At 39.1% G+C, this 6,000-nt stretch overlaps 1 long non-coding RNA gene across 6 annotated transcripts in view; it reads right to left on the bottom strand.

Annotated features, from left to right (window-relative positions):
* Positions 1–835: 835 nt before the first annotated feature.
* The window catches only part of LOC130708276 (uncharacterized), a 162,001-nt gene continuing 156,836 nt past the window's right edge, over positions 836–6,000 (bottom strand). For 4 of the 6 annotated variants that reach the window (XR_009008458.1, XR_009008457.1, XR_009008455.1 and 1 more), the window contains one exon: positions 2,793–4,787. This is a non-coding gene — a long non-coding RNA (uncharacterized LOC130708276). The other 2 variants (XR_009008456.1, XR_009008460.1) reach the window with 2 other exon arrangements.

Below are 6,000 nucleotides of genomic sequence, written 5' to 3'. Positions count from 1 at the left end.
GCAACCAGCAACAGGCTCTAGCCTTTCTGGTACATATCCTTTCACACTTATAGGTCACTCCCAAAATTAGTTACCCGATTTCAAGCCTGCAACCACAAGCATCCACATCAAGACTTTCTAAACTACCCAGTCAAACTCTTGGTCATAAAATTAGCATTTCCAAAAATGCACAGAGCCATCACACTTTCCTTTGTTTTTCACTGCATATTGCTTGAAATTTAAGACTTGCTTAGAAAGTGTTTATACCTGTTCCCATCTCTCTTCATTTCTTCACAAGATGCTTCACACTGTGCCTGATGTAAGATGCCAGTTCTCACATTGTTGATATTTCCTCTGCCATAAGCTTCTAACTGTATCGAGATAATCAAGACCATGGCCTGTGCATGCTTTCTCCAAAGAACTGCATATAAAGAATTCAAATAACTGAAGTGCTTGCATTAGAATTTACGTGTTTTTGCCTTAAATACTTTTCCAAAATAAAAGTGGTACCCAGTAGCAACCTCGGTGCCAATTAATGTACATGATGCTCTCCAGCTGAGTAGAAAAATGTGATTACTTACAGTGAACAAAAATGGAAGAAGAGTGGGTGGATTTACAATTATGGGCAATCACCACACTGCTTCTGCTGCTTTGCAATCTGGGGCTTTACAGTCAAAGATAATCATGTGGCAATAAAGAGCGACCCCCAGAAAGCCTGGGCTCAGGTGGGAAAAATACTCCATGTAAAGTCACAGGAATGGGACCGAAGTACGCAAATTACACAAACAAAACAAAAAAATAAATAAATAAATAAAAAGGGAGGGGGGATTATTATCTAATTAAAGTAGTTCTTTATTATCACAAATAATGCATTATCATCCATTATTGGATCAGTTTAAAATAATCAAAGCTTAAAATAAACATTTCTTAGGAAATCATGAATATGGTCTTTCCTCTCATTTTACCTATGACCTGAGAGTGTGAATAATTTGTATCGAAATAGAAATAATTTTACTAAATAAGGAACAACCTATATGAGAAAAGGTAACATTTAGGGTATAAGTATTTACATGCATCATCTCATTTATAGAAATAGCAATTCCTATAATTTTGTAGACTGAGACATAGACAAAATAGTACTTTCCCAAGACCACAAAGAAAAGCAAATGCCAGAGCCAGGATTCAAACTCAGATCCCTGTGATTTCAGGGCCCAGGCTCCTAATGGAAAAACCATCATGCCATTGCCCTTTCTTATATGAATCATGAGCAAATAGATTCCACAATCTGCCATGTGTGCCTACAGCCATTCTCCAATCAAGCATGTCTGACCATGTGAGAGTTCAGGAACCCATTCCTGGAAAACCAATTTCCATATTTCCTGAAGAGAACAATGTATATTTGGAAGTCCACTGTAGTGCCTTTTCTTGGCAATAGCTGCCTCAGCTTTGACCCATACTGGGTCTCTTACTGTCAACCCATTTCTGGTACTTAGTGGATTTGAACTGAAACTTTGAGGGATGTTGTTTGGTGATCTAGCAGTCTGAAGGTGGCCTGACCTGGTTTGTGGAACTGTCCAAATCTGTAACAGAACTTTGCCTACATTTACCGTATCTGTTAGAGTCTATTTTAAAAACAGAATGATATGAGGTTGAGAAATAGGTCGGTCCACTTTACGTGTTTGATATTAAGAACTTCACAATTACTTAAAGGCATCTCCCTCCCAATTCTTGAATCCATATCAAAGACTATTAGGGACTGAAATTACTTTATAAAACATCTAGTCAAGCCTTTCATTTTATAGGTAAGAAATACAAGGTCAAGAGGAGATTGGTCCCCTGGGATAACTTTCCCCTTTGAAATATAACTTCATTTGTTTATGTCCTCATTCAGAATATTTGGGGACAATTACATATTCTTTATTTGTGTCAGCAGGGTTTTAGCATGCATGAGACCTCAAGAACACTCCCTAATCAACAAAGAAACCTCAGTAAGATGTCTCATGCAAATAATATGAAAATGCTTTTACTTCATGCTTTAATATCAGATACTCTTGTGTTGTAATAGGCAGATTTTCATTCCTTTTGCTTGATTTTCAACTCTTGAGCACATCCTTGAATGCAAGGTTAGGTGTATCTTAGTGTACTCTTTTATCATTTTATAAATCTGCTTCTGAATCCCCATGTAAGTTACCTTCGTGTTATCTCTTTCTCCTGAAATTTTGCAAAGCCCAGTTGGTAAAGGAAACAATTAGGAGCAAGATTCATTCCAGGAATCTAATTCAACAACCTACAACTCTGTTGTATAAATTTTTTCTACTGAAATCCTCATTTTCGAAGACTGAGAGAGAAATAATATAGAGTAGCTGGAGGAAAAGAATTAAAAAGAGTGGGCTAAGAATCCAAAATCTAAGGCATTATTCTTAGTCTCATGTAATTCTAATCAAATCATTTAATCTTTTTAAGTTTTGCATGTTTATCTATAACCTAGAGGTAATAATACCTGCCCTGCTTACCACACGTGGTTGATTTGAGATTAAGTGTGATAATGAGTGGGAGACTGCTTTGTTAGCTGTTAGTCAGCTAAATGCCAGCCTTGGTTCAATTTAAAGGGTGTTCTCCCCTCAAATCTTTCTACCAGAAGGCAAGGAGATTCCAACAAAGAGGTACTCTTTGCAGTGACCACCAAAAATCCAGAAGTTGAAGAAGACAAGAGCTGGTGGGGAACAGCCAGGTGGAGAGAGGCAGTTGGAGGGCCTCTGGGGGGGGGGGGGAGCATGTCCACGAACCCATGAAATCACCTATGAGAGAAAAAGTCCACTTTAAACCCACTATGCCCAGAGAATATAAAGCCAGTCCAACTTTCTGTACAGAATGTTTCCTTCTGTTCCCCTGTGCTCAAATTGTAGAGGACACAGAAGGGGTAGACAGAGAGCTGGATGAGGAAAGCAGACAAATAAAGACTATCTATGCCCCTCTGCAGAAGGCAGCTACCTGCCCAAGCCCAGAAGGCAGCAGTCTATCTCCCACCCTAGGAAACAGAAGCCACGACCTCTCCACAGAGATTATTTACTCATCATTCTTAGAGATTACAAAAGGTCATCAATTCAGAGTTTTTTTTTTTTTTTAAGTGGGTCTAAAACACTATTTCTACCATTTTTCTTTTATTTCCTCAAAGTTCTTTCAGAGTTTTTAATGATTACAAAGCATTTTAATGATTACAACTGAACTGGATGAATGATTATGTTTTTAATTAGTTAAAAATTGACCTATTAAATCAAAAGACTGTGGTCAATTCATGTATTTGAAGACCATCAACCCTCCTATCGCTACACAACTATTTTATAATAGACTGTAAAGAGTAAACAAACAAACAAAAAAGCATCAGGGTCAATTGCTGTTGTTTTAACAGGACTCTTTACACCCTTATCCTACAACCAAGATTTGAGAGAGGAACTCAAGTTCTTTTAGCTAACTTTTACTGAATGTGAAACTGATCAGGACCCTGTGGAGTTCCTGGGCACAGAAGCCTTTCCATGTCCCCTGTCTCTTATTTGTAGGGAACAGACTCCAGCTTCCATGACCTTCCCTGAGTTCCAAAGGGCAGATTCGAACAAAGGGCAGATTGCTAATCAGGGAAGGGAAAGGCCACAGAGACAAGGGAGTTGCAGCTACGGAACAACAGTGCAGCCTTGGGGCAGGGTCCTGGTTCCACCTCAAGGGATACACAGACCGATACCTTGAGCTCATTACAGAACTAAAACCCCCAATAAATGGATGGTGCTAGCATTCTTCACTCCAGAGAAGACCACCTGTGGCCAGATTAAAGGAACCAGAGAAGCTCATCAAGAGACCACCTGAGACCAGATTAAAGGAATTCAGGCCCTACACACCCCTAATTTTATCAGCAATCCCACCCTTGAACCATTGTTATAAAACTCCTCACCAAATCCTCCCGATTGGGACACAGTTTTTGAGGCAGGGGCCCACTGTGTCCCCCCTTTGCAGGCTAGACTATAGATGCTGGGGGCAATCTAGGCAGAAGATGACTGTGGTTTGACAAATGAGCTGGTGTTGGAGGTGGAAGGAGAGAGTAGAGTTATATTTTGGAAATAGAATCAGGACTGTTAATGGTTCAGTGTCAGGGTGTGAGGGGAGGGAATGTTACCGAACTGAACTTGTGTCCACTTGCCCAATGCACAGCAAAACTAATCCTCTGACAGCAGGTTGTGGTGAAGGAATGTGCAGCATTTATTACATGCACCAAGCAAGGAGAACAGGCAGCTCATGCTCAAAAGACCCCAACTCCCCTATGGCTTTCAGCAAAGGAGTTTTTAAGGCAACATTTGGAGTGAGGACTGCAGGGTGCATGATTTTCCTTTGGTTGCTTGGTGGTGAGGTCACAGGGTGATGTTTCAGGAATCTTCATCATCAACCTTCTGGTTCCAACCAGTCTGGAGTCTGCATGCTTGTGGTCAGCATGTAGTCACCATCCTCCACGTGGGCGGGGTGGGTCTTAGTTTCTGCATAACAACTCAGAGATGTGTGTCAGATTGCTATGTGTATCTCTTGAGGAGGAACTAGGACTCTGTTTTACCTCTGAACTATTTTCATTACATTTCTTGCCTTGTTTCTGCATTCTCTCACTTCCCTAATTAATAACTGAGTTTGGAACTCAGGGAAAGGCTAGGAGACTAAAGGCTTTTTCTACAAACAAGAAATGGGGGAAATGGAGGGGTTTTTGTACCTGGGAGGGCCTCACAAGGTCTTGCTTGGTTTCAATCCCGCTTTTTCTTTGACAGTCCTCAATCCTGCGGGGAACAGGGGCAGGACAAGAAAGGGAATAAAGTTTCAGATAAACATGCACATATGTTATATTTAAAATGGATAACCAACAAGGACCTACTGTATAGCACAGGGAACTCTACTCAGTATTCTGTAACAACCTAAATGGGAAAAGAATTTGAAAATGAATAGATACATGTGTATGTATAACTGAATCACTTTGCTGTACACCTGAAACGAACACAACATTGTTAATCAACTATACTCCAATATAAAATAATAAGTTTAAAAAAATCATAAACTCAGCAGGGGAACTCAGTTTTATGGGGACTCAGTTTCAGGAAGAATCAGGGTGAAAAACAAAGAGAAATTTGAGGTATGGTAAATTTTAGGTATCTGTGAGAAACCCAAGTGAAAATAAATAAATTTAAAAATTAGCGATGCAAGTCTAAAGCACAAAAGAGAGGTATGTTGTGGAGACATCATCATTATCTTAAAGGCGGGATTAAAATCCCTGAAAATTGATGAGATCTCCAAAGAAGAGTCAATAGTAAAAGAAAGAAAATAGAAACATTGCCCCAAACAACTCAGGATCCTTTGAAATAGGTACTGTTATATATTATTTCCATATCACAAGATGAGGAAACTAAAACTTGGTAAAGGTTATGTAGCTTGCCCAAAGGTTATGCAGCTATTAAGAAACCCAAGGCACATTTCAGTCTACAGCCCAAGCTCTGATTCAAAGTAATTCAGACCTAAACTCCAGCTGAACAAATATCAAACAAACAAAACCAATCAAACCCTATCCGCTGCCCTCCTAATTCTACTTTTCTCATATAATTTGATTACAATTCACCCAAAGTTTCTTAAGCATTACAGGTTATATATTTAGTACACTCCCTAAATTTAAATCTGTACATTACAGAAGATAGAACCATTTGGCTCCCCACATTCATCTATGGAGAAACCCTACTTACTAGTTTGTTACAGAGTGAAAAAGTTGATTTTCTATAGAGACAGCATATGTGGTTCTAGGCATCACTTTATGCAGCTGTGACTTTATTCATGATGAAGTTAAAAGACGACCATTGCTGTTTCTGGTTTTTTAATTAAAAATTAGCATACAGAGAGTGATTATTGACTTGTGTTTTGCAGAAAGTTGAATAACCCATCATTAAAATTTCGAGCCAATCTAACTTATGTTTAATATATACAATGGGTTGCACACATTTGGTATTT

This window comes from Balaenoptera acutorostrata, chromosome 5 (genome assembly GCF_949987535.1).
Source record: "Balaenoptera acutorostrata chromosome 5, mBalAcu1.1, whole genome shotgun sequence".
Classification (NCBI taxonomy): domain Eukaryota; kingdom Metazoa; phylum Chordata; class Mammalia; order Artiodactyla; family Balaenopteridae; genus Balaenoptera; species Balaenoptera acutorostrata.
This window is presented reverse-complemented; position numbering and strand designations above follow the sequence as displayed.